General features: G+C 44.9%; 1 protein-coding gene and 1 non-coding gene across 3 annotated transcripts in view; one reads left to right on the top strand and one right to left on the bottom strand.

Annotated features, from left to right (window-relative positions):
- HIP1 (huntingtin interacting protein 1) overlaps positions 1-18,422 on the bottom strand; it is a 135,313-nt gene that overhangs the window by 98,434 nt on the left and 18,457 nt on the right. The gene's annotated exons all lie outside the window — the stretch shown is intronic.
- TRNAM-CAU lies at positions 18,024-18,096 on the top strand. The gene has a single exon. It is a non-coding gene; the product is annotated as a tRNA-Met (tRNA).

Consider the following 18,422-nt stretch of genomic DNA (forward strand, 5'->3'; position numbering starts at 1 on the left):
ATATTGTGACAGATGCTCTAGAGGAAGGAGGAAGTGGGGCAGCTCCCATTGCCCAAGAATTGGCTGCTAGAACCCAAAGCTGAGTGAAGCTCAAGTGGTGATATGAGCTCCACCTTCTAGAGCCAGCTCCCAGCCAGTCTCCTAAGAGGCACCCAGACCACCAGGCTGCTCAACAAACCACCTAGGAACGTGCAAGATGCTAGGGCTGCCCGGAGGAGGGGGTGTCACTACCCAGCCCAGGGCTCAGGGTCCATGGTGGCTGAGTGGAGTTCTGGAAGACGACCAGAAGCCGCCCTGGTGAAGGAGGGCAGTAAGCGTGTTCTTGGAAGGGGTGGGGAGGTGTGTGGCAGGCTGGTGTCATTAAGGCAGAAAGTCCAAGGCAGGTGAGTCTGAGGAGCTGGGCAATTAGGGGTCACGGGGGAGAGAGCTTTGCAATGACAAGCTATCAAGGCTGGGACTCGAATTGGATGGGAGGTTTTTCCCAAATTATAGGTGCTCCCTCACCCAGGAGGGCATTCCTTCCACACCGCTCTAATCCCCAAGCTGCAGAAGATGAGACTGCAGAGGATGCGAGCAGGTCTGAGATTCCATACGCCGAGGGGTGTGGTCGGGGGAAAAAAAAAGGTTCTGGCCAAAATAAAACCAAAACAAAAAAAGGATGGCCAGGTTGAAAGAGACCCGAGAGAATGCTGCTGCAATGGTCCAGACACGAAATGATGAGGCCTGGCCCCGAGCAGCGAAGGGAAGAAAGAGAGGCCAGGATAGAGACAGGACATATCCAGGAGGTGAAACCCAGCGGGCGGCGGGTAAGGAACAGGCCGGGAGCAGCAGGTAGGCAGAGGGGACTTGGACAATTAACACAGCCATGGGCTTGCTGGGCCAAGGCGGGACGGGAACCCAGCACAGAGGCGGTGTTGGCTTCAGACAGGAGGTGGAATGGATGGGTTTTAACAGGTAGGAGGTGGAATGGACGGGTTTGAGTTCAAATACATTTATAGGTCCGGTGGTGGAAGCAGAGAACATTTACACCTGATGACTTTGGTTTTCTGTGGAAAGTACAAGCTGAACGATTAATAGGGTCACAGAGCAGTGTTGGAGGCCCAGCTGCATGTGGAGCGTGTTGTGTCTTTTGGCTCTGATTAGGGTATCTTTTCCTGGACTGGAGCTTTTGATTTTTCTGTAGCCAAATTGATCGACTTCTTTATAGCTTCTAGGTGTCACACATGCTTTAAAAACCCTTCCCCTGAGGGCTTCTCTGGGGGTTCAGTGTTTGAGAATCAACACTGATTCTCGGAGCCGAGGTCAAGGGTCCCTAAGCCCGGAGGTCACTGGTTCCATCCCTGCTCTGGGAAGATCCCACGTGCCTCAGGGCCCCTCTGCCAGCACTACGGAGCCTGGGAGCCACAAGAGGAGAAGCCACTGCAATGAGCAGACCCTGCTCTCTGCAACTAGAGGAAAACCTCCAGCAGCAAGACCCATAAATATTTTTTTAAAAGAAACCATTCCTTCTATGTGGCAGCTTAAAACAAGCAAAAACAAAATAAACAAATAAAAGCAAGGTGGGGCCCTATATGCTGATATAAACAACATCCAAGATGTCCATTGTTAAGTGGATGCTATTGATATGCACCTTGTTGCCTGTATATTGTTAGGTAGATATGTATACTGTTGATATTGTTGTATGTTGATATGCTCGGAGACTCACAGACTGCTTCAGGGAGGTCATCCTGAGACTGGAAGGGGCCTGCCTGCTCTGGGAGTCAGCTGGTTGGAGTGGGTGTTACGGAGGTCATGGGGCAACCAATCAGAGGGTATGAGCGAGTGCAGTGACCGCAAGGACCCTGCTGGCTGAGGGGAGAGGGAGAGGATGGCTTCCAGACACAGGGCAGTTCCTGATCGCAGGAACAGAGATCACCTGGGATCAGAGGAGAGTGCACGAAGGTTTGTAATCAGCTTATAGTGTTCTAAGGTTCCAGAAAGACTAAGCAGCATTGACAAGGGTCCACAGCTAACAGGGCTGCTACATTCTGGCTTCAGGGCCTAATTAACCTTCACTGTCAGTCCGTGTCACTTTTCACAACATCAAATGAAACAGTTTACAGTATGAGCACAATTTCCTAACAAGAATTATCAATATATTAACATATATGCATGTGTATATATGGGTCTTCCCAGGTGCACTAGTGGTAAAAGAATCCACCTGTCAGTAAAGGAGACTCAAGACTTGCGGGTTCAACCCCTCGGTCGGGAAGATCCCCGGGAGGAGGGCATGGCAACCCACTCCAGTATTCTTGCCTGGGAATTCCACGAACACAGGAGCCTGGAGGGCTACCGTCTATAGGGTCTCAAAGAGTTGGACACTACTGAAGTGACTGAGCGCATGTGTATATATGGGCTTCCCTGGTGGCTCACAGGAAAGAATCTGCCTGCCAATGCAAGAGACTCAAGAGACTCGGGTTTGATCTCTGGGTGGGGAAGATCCCCTGGAGAAGGGGTTACCATTGTAACCCGCTCCAGTATTCTTGCCTGGGAAATTCCATGGACAAAGGAGCCTGCAGGCTACAGTCCAAAGGATTGCAAAGAGTCAGACACGACTTAGTGACTAACAACAACAAATGTGTATATATACACACATATTTATAGGCAGTGTATTTATAGGCAAGGTAGTGGAAAGAAACACACTAAAATATCAATAGCAGTTATCTGAGTGGGATTTTAAAATGTTTTTCTAGATTTTCTACAATTAGCATTAGTATTATTAACATTTAAAAGTTATTAAAAATAATCGCTGAAATAGGAAAGCATCAAAGTTATTAATATATTTCAAAAATAGACTTTCTGGAAAAAGATACCTTGGCAACATACCCTGAGGATTTGAATAAACAAAAGATGAAGTCCTTTGCTTGACTTATGGGGTAATATTGGAAAGAACGTGAGATTTAGAAGACCTGGATTCATGCTATTAGCAAAGTCTTAACTCCCTAAGCTTCTTTTTCCTTACGTAAAACAAATGTGAAAGCAATAAAACTTGCTTTTATTGTTGTTGTTGTAGAGATCAAGTGAGACACTAAATGAAAAAAAAAAACTCTGTCAATCACTGAAACCATGTTAGTTTAATATTATTAGTCATATTACCTTATACACTTGATTAATGCATGGGCATACCTCCAGTTCAAAATTAAACTGTGATTGTAAGAATACAAGGCCAATTCTTGAATTCTCACTTTGATTTCATAAAACAGACATTAAAAACAGGGTACTGAGCCATAATAATAGAGTGTCTCCTTTCCTCTTATTCTCTTTAAAAAAAAATCTTTTAACTGAAGTATAGTTAATTTACAATATTGTGTTAGCTTCAGGAGCACAGCAAAATAAGTCAGATATACAGATATATATCTATAGATTCTTTTCCATTAGAGGTTATTACAAGACATTGAGTACAGTTCCCTGTGATATACAGTAGGTCCTTCTTTATGTATCTTATACACAATAACTTTCAACTTCATCTCCTATCCTTCTCTGCCTCACTCACTCTGCTTCAGATATTCAGGCAGTCTTGACTCTTGAAAAGCTGGTTCCTGCTTCAGGGTCTCTGCACATACTGTTTTCTCTGCCCAAAAACCTCTTTCCCAGGATCTCTGATTGACTGCTTCTTTTTTAGTTGTGGCATGTGGGATCTAGTTCCTTGACCGGGGCTCACTCGAACCTGGGACCCCTGCATTGGGAGTGCAGAATTTTAGCCACTGGACCACCAGGGAAGTTCTTTCTTTCCTGACAATGAGGTGTCCCTTTCATCCTGTCCTACTCACTTCATTCAAAAATTTATGGGGTCACAACTATATGCCAAAAAGATCTTTAAAGAGTGCAGGGGGCAATCATGACATTCATTGGCCTTTGAAGGTTTTCCATTGTCCTTAGGATAAGATATAACCTTCTCAACACAGCCTCAAGATCCTGTGCATCTATCCTGGGGCTTCATCCCCACCTTAAACCCCTTAACCCCTTCTTGTCTACCTTGCAGGCATACCACACCATTCCTGGAATGAGAAGTGTTTTCTCCACTCCTGGAATGTCCTTGACCTTCTCTTCCAGCTAATTCCTGCTCTTCCTTCCAATCTTGGCCTCAATCTCCTTTCCTGCCATCCCCAGGGCGGTTTTACTATTATTTACTCACACACCTGTTCTTTATGGACACAACATTTTTGTCATCACATGTTGAACATCTGCCCACCCACTGGACCCATGAAAGTGGTACCTGATTGTCCACTCACCATAGGTGCCAGCAGGGCTGGCACAATGCCTGCTCGTGGCAAGCAATCAATAAATGCCTGTTAAATTCTCTCTCAAGACATTGATATTTTTAGAAAAACTCATTTATTTCCTTGTACCCATGAAAGAGTATGAAATAAACTAGTTTTTTTTCCTCTTTTGTCTGTCACTAAGCCAAAAGTTGCCAAGCTCTAAATTGCAGAAATAATTTAATTATTGTAGTTGGTGTGCGCTCAGTCAGCTCAGTCGTGTTTGACTCCTGTGACCCCACAGACTGCAGCCCACCAGGCTCCTCTGTTCACGGGATTTTCCAGGCAAGAATACTGGAGTGGGTTGCCATTTCCTCCTGCAGATTCCTCGGAAAGGGAATCTTTCCGACCCAGGGATTGAACCCGCATCTCCTGCATTGGCAGGCAGAGTCTTTACCACTGAGCCTTCTGGGAAGCCCATTTCAGTATATTTCAGTTTTTTATGATTTTAGTATATTTTTAAGCCTTTAAAAAATTAAATGCCTGTTAAAACTATCTAGATCAATATCCTCATTTTATACACACACACACACACACACACACACACACAAAGCCCAATACAAAACAAACAAATCCAGTAGCCCTGAGGAAATTAATATTCCTATTTTTCAGGAGACAAGAGTTTTAGTTGCTTCTACAAGCCTTTGATCTTGGGATGCTTAAGGAGGCATTGACAGATACATATAGACACACACTGGAACATTCCAGAACCTGTTACAAAACTCATAAACAGAAGCAAACCATTCTGACCATGCACCCACTTCCTCCTTGCTAATGTATCCCCAATCGCTGCCCTAGGAGGATTTGCTGCTAATCCATCCATCCCCTCTCTGTCAGTCAGGCAAGGCCAAGGTACACGGGATGGGGCATGCTATTCAAGGACTTCAGGAGTGAGGCTGCAGGATTCAAACGAACCCCAAGCAGCAAACATCCGCATTCATCGCCCACCTGACATTTAAGAAGGACTGGGAGGTGTCTGAAGTGGGGCTGCAAGGAGCTCAAACCAGTCCATCCTAAAGGAAATCAGTCCTGAATATTCATTGGAAGGACTGATGCTGAAGCTGAAGCTCCAATACTGTGGCCACCTGGGGCGAAGAGCTGACTCATTAGAAAAGACCCTGATGCTGGGAAAGACTGAAGGCAAAAGAAGAAGAGGATGGCAGAGGATGAGATGGCTAGAACTTTCTGTGATCGGAGAGTGAGACAGCCCCACCACAAAAACAGAAGGGCCTCAGCCTCAAAATGAGTGTCCAAGGCCAAGAGGACCTGGGGAACATGGAGTCCTGGCTCCAAAGGGGTGCCCACCTTGCTGGGTCTGCAAGAGGGGGTGAGGGCGGGGCTCTTGGCAGAGACTCTCAAGGGGTGAACGACTTGGGAGGCAGCCAAGCGCAGCCAGGATGAGAGGGAGCTGGGTTGAGGGGAGACGCCCTGGGCCGCCCCTCCGGACGAGGGCACCCGGGACACAAAGCTTCACCTGTCAGGCTCCGCCCACCCGGTTCTCCCAGGCCTGGCCCTGCGCCCACCGCCAGCAGCTGCCGCCCGCCCTCCCTCCCCCTCTCGGTGGCCTCTGGCCCTCTCTCGGGGACAGCTGCACCACATCCGCAGGCGGGAGGGGCTTCATCACAGCCCTCCCAGCTCTGGCTCCTAAGAACAACCTCAAATTGCTGAAATCTCCCCGGCCGCCCGCAGCAGACAGTGGCCCCACGGCACTGGGTGTCCGCGACTTCAGTGATGAGCAAAGGACTAGTGGTTCCAGCGGACCTCCTGACCGGAGGCCCTCCTCAAGGCCCCCTTCATCCCCTGCGAGCTTGCCTGGCTCAGCTCCACTCTGTGGCTACGCCCGGGACCCCTCCTCCCTCTGTTCAGAGCCTTCTGGACAGCCTGCAGCCAACACAGACAGCAAGGCAACAGAGCAAACACACAGAATGAAACCCTAAAGGGAGATGCAAAGCAGACTGTTTTTCAATTTATTACAAGGGCAACACCCGCTCACTGTAGAAAATCATGTATACATGTGTGTGCATGCCTGCTTGCTAAGTCCCTTCAGTCGTGTCTAACTTTTTGCCACCCCATGGGCTATAGCCTGCCAGGCTCCTCTGTCCATGGGATTCTCCAGACAAGAATGCTGGAGTGGGTTGCCATTCCCTCCACCAGGGGATAGATGCATGCATGTTATGGAAAAACCCAGACAAATTTTTTGGCCAACCTAATATAAATTTATCTATACATATCCGAGGGCTTCCCTGGTGGCTCAGACGGTAAAGAATCTGCTTGCAATACAGGAGACCTGGGTTTGATCTCTGGGTCGGGAAGATCCAGTGCAGAAGGGAATAGCTACCCACTCCAGTATTCTTGCCTGGAGATTTCCATAGACAGATGAGCCTGGTGGGCTCCAGTCCATGGAATTGCAAAGAATCAGACAGGACTTAGAGCAACTAACACTTTCACTTCACTTTCATACATGTAGGAATGAATACTATAAACACAATTTTGGCTATGCCCTGGCACTGGTGGTGGGAACAGGGTAGCCGGTCTCCTTAGAGTACAGTCAATGACTGTCTGTATTTCCAGGAGGAGCCCAGGCCGCAAACCACGAGAATAAATAGAGGGTGAAGACTGTCCACAAAATGAACACTCAGGTAACCTAGAAACAGCTGCAGGTAGAGGGATGTCAACTGAGCAGGTTGTGACAGGTGCATGCACTGGAAGATGGTACTTTGCGCCCTTGGTCCCTGGTGCAAAACGGGTGCTGGTAAGAGCTTGGGGATAAATTTCATGCATTTTGCATTTCCCAGCATTCTCAGAGTCAGATGCCCCAGCCCTAAGGAAGGCAGAAACCTTTACTTAAGTCATCACACGGGTGCATCGAGAGCCCATTCCAAGCTGTCTTCTCCACTTTCCGATCCTCCTCTTCCCCGCCAGGTGAGGAAATCCTGGGAAAACTGTCCTAGCTGAGACAGGTCCAATGATTGTGCAACAGCTAGAGAGATGGTGCATTTTTTATTATTTAATATTCCACCACCCAGAGGGCTTCCTTGATAGCTCAGTCGGTAAAGAATCTGCCTGCAATCCAGGAGACCCCGGTTCGATTCTGGGATCAGGAAGATCTGCTGGAGAAGGGATAGGCTACCCACTCCAGTATTCCTGAGCTTCCCTTGTGGCTCAGCTGATAAATTCCGCCTGCAGTGCAGGAGACCTGGGTTCGATCCCTGGGTTGGGAAGATCCCCTGGAGAAGGGAAAGGCTACCCATTCCAGTATTCTGGACTGGAGAATTCCATAAGCTGTATAGTCCATGGGGTCACAAAGAGTCAGTCACGACTGAGGGACTTGCACCCAGAGGTAACCTTTTTATTTATTTCCTTCTTTTCCTTATGCTATCTTTTTATCTTTATTTTTATCAATAAATGAAATCTTTTAAAAAGAGATGATTAGATGTGTGTATGTATGGCTGAGACCCTTCGTTGTTCACCTGAACTATCACAACATTGTTAATTGGCTAAACTCCAATACAAAATAAAAAGTTTTTTTAATAAAAAAAGGGAGGATTAGACCATATTCCATATAAACTTTAGAACATTTTAAAACTTGTTTATTTAGCTGCATCGGGTCTTAGTTGGGGCACGTGGGGGTCTTCATTTGGTCATGTGGTATCTTTTGTCGAGGCACGTGGACTCTCTAGCTGCGATGCCCTGGCTTACCTGCTGAGCCTCATGTGGGAACTTAGTTCCCCCGACCAGGGATCGAATCCACATCCCCTGCATTGTAAAGGAGATTCCTAACCAGTGGACCACCAGGGACGGCCCTAGATAAACTTTTAGATGTCATTTTTCTCCTTGGAAGTTTAAGAATTCCACAATATTAAAAATAATACAAATATAATTTTACAAGATTGCATAATATGATAAACACCCTATGGATGTTTTGGTTCATTTCAGCAACTATTTATTTTATGCCTACTATGTGGCATGCGTTTCCAAGCACTGGATGCATCAGAAATTACTCATCCACCATCTGTTGAATGTTTAGGTCGTTTAAATTTTTTCATTACTTTTGTTTAAAAAAAAAAAAAATTCTTATTTATTTTTTGATTGCTCTGGGTCTTCATTGCAGTGCACAGGCTTAGTTGCTCTAAGGCATGTGGAATCTTAGTTCCCTAACTAGGGATAGAACCCAAGTCCCCTGCTTTGGAAGGTGGATCTTTAACCACTGGATTACCAGGGAAGACCTCACAATTTTCCATTATTAAACTGGCTTCCCTGGTGGCTCAGATGGTAAAGTATCTGCCTGCCAATGCAGGAGACCTGGGTTTGATCCCTGGGGTCAGGAAGATCCCCTGGAGAAGGAAATGGTAACCCACTCCAGTATTCTTGATTGGAGAATTCCATGGGCAGAGGAGCCTGGCAGGCTACAGTCCATGGGGTGCTAAAGAGTTGGACACGACTGAGTAATTAACACACACATGATAAACATCTTTGTATGTAAGAGGTTGTTATGTTTCAAGTTGTTTTCTTAGGGTAGATTCTTAGAGGTTGAATTACTGAGTCAACAGGAGTAATATTTTTAAGATTCTTGACAGACTGTGCCAAATTGCTTACCAAAAAGGCATATCAATTTGTACTTTCTTTATCAGAAGAGTATCTATTTTGCATATCCTGCCATTATTTAATTTTGTCACTAGAAAAAAATGTATCAATCTTATTAGATTAATTTGTTATTTTTACTTTCTCATTTTTCTTGTGTTTTTGAATGTTGTCTTCCTTTGAGTCATCTATTCATGACCAGTTACCTACTGGTGTCTGTGTCTTTCTTAGAGGTCTGTATAAGTCATTTATATATTAAAACACTTACTCTGAACTCCAGCAGCAGTTTGACTTATTGCAATTCCAACTTTAAGGATTTTTGTTGTTGTGTTGTTGTTTTTTAATTAATATTTTGCTTGTTAATAAAAAATGGAAAAAATACTCTAAATACTCTATCATTTTAAAACATATTATCTTTAAAAAATAGTATCTATGATTTTATTCTTTTACTGATTTCAATTTTTTAATAAAGATCATCAAAATCACACATGAATATAGTTTTAAAGTCAGGTGGTAACACTATCAAGAAAGTGAAAAGACAACCAAAGAAAGGGAGAAAATATTTGCAAATCATATATCTGATCAGAGTCTTCTGATCAGGGCTTCCCTGGTGGCTCAGTGGTAAAGAATCCACCTGCCAATGCAGGAGACATGGGTTTGATCCCGGGTAGAGAAGATCCCCTGGAGAAGGAAATAGCAACCCACTCTAGTATTCTTGCCTGGAGAATCCCATGAACAGAGGAGCCCTAGTCCCTGAGGTCACAAAAGAGTCAGACACAAATTAGCGACTAAGACAACAACAAATCCCGAATACATAAAGCACACTTACAACTCAGCAACAAAAAAAATCTAGTTTAAAAATAGGTAAAGAACACAAATGAACATTTATCTAAAGAAAGCACGCAAGTGGCTTAAAAGCACTCAACATCATCAGTCGTTAGGGAAATGCAAATCAAAATCATGAGCTACTACTTCATGCCAACTAGGATGTCAACTGAAAAAAGAAAAAAAACCAAACAAAAGCAAAACAGAAAATAACAGGTGTTGGCAAGGATGTGGAGAAACTGGAACCCTCTTACATTGCTGGTGGGAAATGTAAAATAGTGTAATTTCATTGGAAGGGTCTGAGAAGTCCTCAAAAATATAAACACAGAATTACCACATGACCCAGCAATTCCACTAGTAGGTATATACCCAAAGAACTGAAAATAGGTATTCAAACAAATACTTGAGCAATGAATGTTCATAGCACCGCTATTCACAACAGCCCCAAAGTGGAAATAACCCAATGTCCTTCAGTTTAATGAATGGATAAACAAACAAAGCTGGTATTATTCTCAGGACAGAATGTTATTCAGCCATAAAAAGGCATGAAATACTGAGACATGTTACAACAAGGGTGAACCTCAAAAACATCATGCTAAGTGAAAGAAGCCAACACAAAAGGTCACATATTGTGTGATTCCACTGAAATCAAACTTCCAGAATGGGTAGAGATAGAAAGTGGATTAGTGGTTGCCAGGAACTGGAGGTAGGGGGTGGTGAGGGCGGAGGAGACAGAGAGGTGGGGAAGGGCTGCTTTAAAAAAATATATTTTTTTGTCTATGCCAGGTCTTAGTTGAGGCACGTGGGATCCTTGGCTGAGGGATGTGAGTTCTGGTTCCCTGACCTGGGCCCCCTCCATTGGTAGAGTGGAGTCTTAACCACTGGACCACCAGGCAGGACCCAGGGAGGGGCGGCTTCGTGGGCATGTGGTTTCCTTTGTAGGGGGGCAATGAAAATGTCTTAGAACTGAGCAGGGGCCGAGGTTGCACAGCACTCTGAAGGTACTAAATGCCACTGAACTGGATGCTTTCAAATGGTTAACGGTTCACTTTGTGCTGTGTGAATTTCACACCACCACCAAAACCAAGCGGTAAGGACAGCTTCCAGTCATCAGTGTCCCACCCTCCAACTCTCCTTCCCACTTTTGATCTCCTTTCCCTTCTCCTAACGAATTTGAGATGTCCAGTTAATATAATGACCCTGCTACTTCATTTACTAATTTCATTTTATTTTCAATGTGTATTTGTCTGCAGCTCTCTAGTTGTGGCTGGTGGGCTCTGGAGCAGATGGGCTTTAGTTGCTCCGTGGCATGTGGAATTTTCACAGACCAGGGATCAAACCCGCGTCCCCTGCATTGGCAGGCAGATTCTTAACCACTGGACCACCAGGACCACCAGTTTTTTTTCTCAATATTTATTTATATGGCCGTGCTGGGTCTTAGTTGCGACCCACAGGAGCTTTAGCTGCGGCATATGGGATCTAGTTCCCGGACCAGGGGTTGAACCTGAGTCCCTCTTGTTGGGAGTGCGGAGTCGTAGCCCCTGGACCAGCAAGGAAGTCCCTAAATATATTTATATTGAAACTTCTGGATTGATGCTCCATGACTCTCATCTGTTCTCTGTGCTTTTCAACTCTTTGTCCTATTTTGCTACTTTGTGAGAGATTTGTTCGCCTTTATCTCCTCTACCTTCTAATGAAATTTGAGTTCATGGCCCTCTTGAACTCTATGGGAATACTACTTGGAAGTTTCTGCAGATTTCCTCCGAGCTGGCATTGTCTTTTTGTAAGCTGCTCTTTCCTGACTCTTCTTTTATGTGTGTGTGTGTGTGTGTTTCTGCTTTTAGTACCCAATTTAATACTCTTCTTTTGTTTGTGCTGGGACTTGCCTTTCCTTACCTTCTGCTAAACGTTGATTAGCTGTTGTATTAGCCGAGAGGCTCTAAAAAGTTAGTTGAAAGGTCCATGTGGAAGTGCCAGACGGTGGAATGTATCAACTGGCAAATTTTGTTTTAGGGCAGGTGGACAGGGAGCCAGGCTATCTCTGGGCCTCCCAGAGATCAGGTGATGGAGGGGTTTGCTCTAAGGACTTGAATTTCTCCAGAGAAGCATCTTTTGATCCCCCGCCCGGGAGGTGGATGCCCTTGACTCATCTGGATGGAGCAGTGCTTCCAGGATAATCCCTTGTTCTTAGCACCCTCTGCCAAGTGGAGGTTTTCTGTTTTTGTTTGTTTGTTCTTGTTGTTTTCAGCTGTGCAGTGGGCTTGCAGGATCTTTGTTCCTCGACCAGGAACTGAACCTGTGCTCCCTGCAGTGGAAGTGCCAAGTCCTAACCCACGGACCACCAGCGAATTCCCAGCATGGTGTTTCTGAGTGAGGATCTCTCCTGGGTCAGTTTCTCCCACCCGGTCCACTGCTGCAGGATACAGGCCTGCCTCCTGGAATGCAGTGTTGGAGGGGGAGTGTCAGTTCTTACAGACAGACATCTTCTGACTTCAGTCCTGCCTCCCCGCAACCCCCATCCCCGCCATGATGCCTCCAAGTTCAAGGGCACAGGCACAGCAGAACACATTTGCACTCCTCTTGTTATCATCTCTCCCATTCTTCCTAAACTGTGTTAAGTATCTCATTGGCTAGTGATCCCTTTCTCATCCTTTGTCTTGGTGGGCCTTTATCATTCTTGTTTTCACTAGTATTGTAATAAGTCTTGAGAGATGAAGGCCACTCCACTACTTTAGCTGAAGTTCCCTGCTGTGCCCTGACGCACCAAGCCAGTGATAAAATGACAGCCCTTCAAAGAGCTGTGTCGAGGTCTTAAACCCCAGTAACTCAAAATGGGACCTTGTATGGAAAAAGGGTTGTTGCTCAGTCGAGATGAGATCACACTGGTTAAGGGCGGGTCCTTAACCCAAGATGACTAGTGTCCTTATAAGGAGAGAGATGCAGAGACCCACAAGGAGACACCTGTGTGACAGAGGTCGCGGCGATGCGCCTACAAACCACAGAATAACACAGAGTGCCAGCGAACACCAGAAACTATTGATCGGAGGCAAGGAAGGATTTCTTCCTGTAGGTTTCAAAGGGAGCATGGCCTTACCAACAGCTTGATTTGAGACTTCCAGCCTCTAGAACAGTGGGAAAATAAATTTCTGTTGTTTTTAAGCCACCTGATATATGGCACTTTATAACAGCCAACCTGGAAAACTAAACAGAACCCTTAACTTCTTGTGATCATATAAATTCACGTTGTTTTCCTTGTGACTTTTGTTAAAAAAAAACTTTTTATTTTGTATAGGAATACAGCTAGCTAACAATGTTGTGATAGCTTCAGGTGAACAAAGAAGGGATTCAGTCAGACATACACATGTATCCATTCTCCCCTAGACTCCGCTCCCATCCTCACTGTGATATTTCTGATGGCTTTACAACTTAAAGTTCCTCTACTCCCTCCAAACTTCCTTCGACCTTCTCCAAGTGTTTTTCTAAAGGTTTGATTTTCTTCCGCCTCAAATTTAACCATTTTATCTGTCTGGAATTTATACAGGTGTGCACCTTGAGGTGAGAACTGAAAACATCCACTTCTTCCCAATAGCTAACCAAACCTAATTTATCAAGTAATCTTCCCTTTCCTATTGATGTGTGAGGTCACCTTTGACATATAATTAATTTACATGTGTATAAAGTATGTTTCTGGACTATTTACCCTATTTATTTATTCTACTGATCTGTACTTCCTTTGCTTGAAAAAATATTTATTTGGCTGCACTGGGGCTTAGCTGTGGCATGCAGGACCTTTCTTCGTTGCAGTATGTGGGTTCTTTAGTTGCAGTATGTGGGATCTAGTTCCTTGACCAGGGATGGAACCCGGGGACCCGGCCTTGGGAGCACAGAGTCTTATCCACTGGACCGCCAGAGAAGTCACAATCTACTTACTCTTTTTTTTTTTTTCCCAATCTACTTATTCTTAAATGAGTAAGTTCACTGTTTTAATCATTAAAATGTGTTTTGGTATTTTATAAGGAAAGTTTCTCCCCACCACAATCTTTTTCAAAATTTTAACATTCTTCTCATTTATACTTCCTGATAAATTTTGGAAAAACTTAGGTTCCAAAATAAATTCTACTGGGGTTTTGGTTACAAACACATGCTTAGTCGCTCAGTCAACAGGCCAAGTCTACTTTACTACCCTTTGTAGCCCTCCAGGATCCTCTGTCTATGGGAGTTGGGCAAGAATACTGGAGTGGGTTGTCATTTCCTCCTTCAGAGGATCTTTCCCATCCAGAGATTGAACCCGCATCTCTTGCATTGGCTGGCCGATTCTTTACCATTGAGCCCTTTGGTTACAAATAGGACAAATATCAACTATACTAGGAAGAGCTGACATCTCTACAAATTCCATAGTTTCCATCTAGAAACAAAGTACATGTCTCCATTAACTCATCTGCTTTCTATCTCTCAGTAAAGTCTTATCATCTTCATCAGGACCCCTCTATCTCAAATACCACCCCCCAAGTCACTCCTTATTCCTTTACCTTACCTTGTGTGTATAGTATTAATCACTTTAAGAAGAATAAGCAAAGCAGCTGATATTTTGGGGGTTCACTCAATGCCAGGCATTATTCTAAGTCCTTTTATAAGCATCATCTCACTAAATTCTTGCATCAGCATGAGTTGGTACCTATCATTTCCACTTACACATGGGAAAAAAAGTACGGCATAGAGAGACAATTAGGTCATAGGTCAAAGAGACAGAACCAGGTTCAAATCCAAGCAGTTTTATTCTGGAGTCCATTGTCTTATCTCAAATCAGTATTTTTATTGATACTGGGCAAAAGAACAAGGAAACCTTTTATCTGCTGACATATAAAGATTGCCAAGATGGTTGATTCAGTGAACAAGATTCTTTAAAAATACACATATATCTTAGTTGCAGCATATTAGATCTTTTTAGTTGGGGCATGCAGGATCTTTTTCTTGCAGCATGCAAACTCTTGGGCTTCCCTAGTGGTTCAGTTGGTGAAGAATCCGTCTGCAATGCAAGAGACCCTGGTTTGATTCCTGGGTCTGGAAGACACCCTGGAGAAGGGACAGGCTACCCACTTCAGTACTCTTGGGCTTCCCTGGTGTCTCAGACGGTACAGAATCTGCCTGCAGTGCAGGAGACCTGGGTTCAATCCCTGGGTTGGGAAGATCCCCTGGAGGGCTACAGTCTATGGGGTCACAGAGAGTCAGCCATGACTGAGCGACTTTAACTTAACTAAACTAATACAAACTCTTAACTGTGGCATGTGGGATCTCGTTTGCTGACGAGGGATTGAACCAAGGCCCCCTGCACCGGGAACATGGAGTCTTAGCCAGTGGACCACCAGGGAAGTTCCTGAAATAGCAAGATTCTGAACTATCATTTGTATTAATAGTGGGGAAGACGGTAATATTCCACTATATGTATATTTGCTTATATACGAAAATAAAATATTTGAATGGACGCAGAAAGGAGTCAGTGAGCGGTTGTTTCTCTTGAAGTTGAGCAGGGACACGACAATAGGGGGACAGGACCAGGAAGGAGCCTTTTTGCTTTTTTTTTTTAACCAAGTACATATATTATCTCTTCAAAAACTAAGTAAAATTTTAAACTTAAAATAAAATACACAACAGACACTCAGTAAATGTAAGTGAAAGAGTAGAGATTTCACAGGATCTCTTATTAAAAAACACTTACTTGGTCATGTCGGGTTTTAGCTGCAGCATTCAGGATGCTTAGTTAAGGCATGTGGGATCAGCTCCCTGACCAGGGATGGAGCATGGGCCTCTGCACTGGGAGCAAGGAAGTCCCTCACAGATTCTTCCAAAGGTATTTATGGTCTGGCTGCTGCGCTGACTAGATCTGTTTCATGGTACAGTTTCAAGCTGGCTGCTGACATTTAGGACAATATATTGTTGATTTTTATAATCTCACTCCCAACACTTGTATTCCTTCTACGGAGACTCTTTTCCATTGATTCTTCTGGGTCTTCAGTGACCAGGGCAGGGCAGGGGTCGAGGCTCATCCCATAAATGTGTTCAGACAGGCCAGTGATGAAAATGAGGAACGGTAAGAATGGTGGTAAAGGAAAGAGTGTATTCTCTGTGTAAAGACGCTGAGTTCCATTAAAAAAAAAAAAAAAAAAATCACCGTGCAGGCCAAATAAAACAAGCCCACAAAAGAATGCAGCCCTTGGGCCGCCAGTCTGCGGTCTCTGCCTGCAGTAGTCCATGTTCACTCACGCTTTCCTCCGCCCTCTTCCCCTCAGCTACCCCACCCGGGTTTTCCAGAGCCTTCCTCCAGGCCCACCCGCCCCCGAGGGCTCCTGGCTCCTTCAGTCTGCACAGGACTATCTACTCTTCTCCCAGGCTGGCGGGTTTAGAAGCATGTTGGGCTCTTTAATAAGCAACTTCAGTTAATCCTGCCTCGCTGGGCTCTTCCCACCCTTTCCAGCATCCTCTGCTTTTGTGGCTAGCGGACTGCAGTGACCATTCAGCTTCCCCCGCCGTTCTTCCTGGGGTCTAGGAGCAGCTTGAACTCAGCAATCAAGTCTGATTCATGCCTGACTCCTGGTGCCTGGCACTGCAAGCGCTTAGGAAACCTTATCTGCTGAGTGATGAAGGCTGCTGGGCAGATCTTCTTGGCAGGCATTGCAGCTAACCCACGCAGTCAAAACCCTGATGGAACTCTGTAGAACCAGCCAAAGAGGACAGGGCCCCTGCCCCTCCAGGAACCAGGCAGAGCCTCCACAAGGGCAGAAGCCAGTTTTTATACCTGTCACATAGAGCAGGCCCTCAAAAATAAATTTATTGGCTGACAGACATGATGCTTGCCACCTATACACCCCCAGCAGAGACAAAAAATGATGCATGAAGGACATCAACAAAAAGAGGGTGAGAAAAGGGCTTCTCACAGGGCTTCACGACCCTGGAGCACCCACGTAGCCCTTCACTGAAATATGCAAACTTTTACCCCTAAATGAGAATGATTGCACTGACCCTCCCAGAGCTGTGTCAGTGTTCACATTTTATTCTTATACATTTTACTCACGCTAACTGGTACAGTGGTCCTCACTTTATAGAGATGGTAACTCGCCCAAGATCATACAGGGAGTGTGACTTGCAGCCAAAACTGGGACACTGACTTTTTTTTTTTTTTTGGCCACATCAGGCTTGCAGGATCTTAGCTCTCCGACCAGGGATCGAACCCATGCCCCCTGCAGTGGAAGCATGGAATCTTAACCAGTGGGCCACCAGGGAAGTCCCTGGGCCACTGATCTTTGATTCTACCTCCAGTGTTCCTTTCTGGGAAATTCCAGGTGGGAACTCTGAAGAGAATTCTGAAGAGGCACGTGAGGTCTTAGCTCCCCGACGGATGACTGAACCTGCAGCTCCTGTACCGGAAGGTGAAGTCTTAACCACTGGACCACCAGGGAAGTCCCCATGTTTTTGTTTGTTTGTAATTCTCTGGCTATACGGCAGAAGACAAATAAAAGGGAACTAAGACTCAGGTAGAGAGAGCAGACTGAGCTATCACACATACAACCTCTCCCACACAATATGTAGATAAACTAAGAAAAAACATCACATTAAAACCGAACTCCCGGTCCAAGCTGCAGCCCCAAACCTTGGGTGGAGACTAGAGAGAAGCCAGAGTCTCTGGCTTGGGCTGCAAGGGTGTGCCAAGGTCCCCTACTACTCACACGTGTGGAAGCCCAGTCCTGGAAAACCAAGTAAAGCTTGACTGGGAACCAGTGACCCCATGGTGCCTAGCAGAAATAACCATAAAACTGTCCCAACAGATGCCTCCCTAATCCAAGGCATATGCAGGACCCCATGGGCTATAATCACTACCAAAGATGATCTCAAGGACAAAAATGACAAAAGATACAGAGAAATCAAATGCTATGCAAAGGGCAGATTCAACAGAGTGAAATACTTCAGAAACTATAAATAACAGTCCCCCGAAAAGGGAACTGAAGAATGCTCAAAACAAGATAAACAAAGGGATAGAAGCCACAAAGCAAAAATAAGACACTGTAGAAAGTGAGTCTGTGGTTGTAGTTTTTTAATATTTACTTATTTATTTGGCTGTCTTGGGTCTTAGTTGCAGCACTCAGGACCTTCACTGCTGCATGGGAGATCTTCACTGCAGTATGCAGGATCTTTAGTTTTGGCATGAAGGATCTAGTTCCCTGACCAGGGATTGAACTTGGGCCCCCACATTGGCAGCACAGAGTCTAAACCACTGGACCACCAGGGAAGCCCCAAGCAAGTGAATTTTAAAAAGAACTAGGGACTTCCCTGGTGGCCCAGTGGATAAGACTCTGTACTCATAATGCAGGGGGCATAGGTTCGATCCCTGATTAGGGAACTAGATCCCACATGCCACAACTGAGAGCTGGCTAGATAAATAAATAAAATAGCCTAAATAAAGAAATAAAATATATGTTTAAAAAAAAAAAGAATTAAATAGAAATTCTAGAAATCAGGGTATGTTTAAACACAACTGAAGAGAGAGTTAGTGAATGGGAAGATGAAACTGAGGAAATCACCTGGAGTGAAAACAGAAAAATAGACAGGAAATACAAAAGAGATGAAATAAAATGGCAAGCAGAACAATAAGTTCCACAATGCATTTAATAAGAGTTGCAAAGGGGAGAATAAAGGGAAAAAGTCAGAGGCAAAAATCTCCCAGAG

The sequence above is a fragment of the Cervus canadensis genome, chromosome 32 (assembly GCF_019320065.1).
Source record: "Cervus canadensis isolate Bull #8, Minnesota chromosome 32, ASM1932006v1, whole genome shotgun sequence".
Classification (NCBI taxonomy): domain Eukaryota; kingdom Metazoa; phylum Chordata; class Mammalia; order Artiodactyla; family Cervidae; genus Cervus; species Cervus canadensis.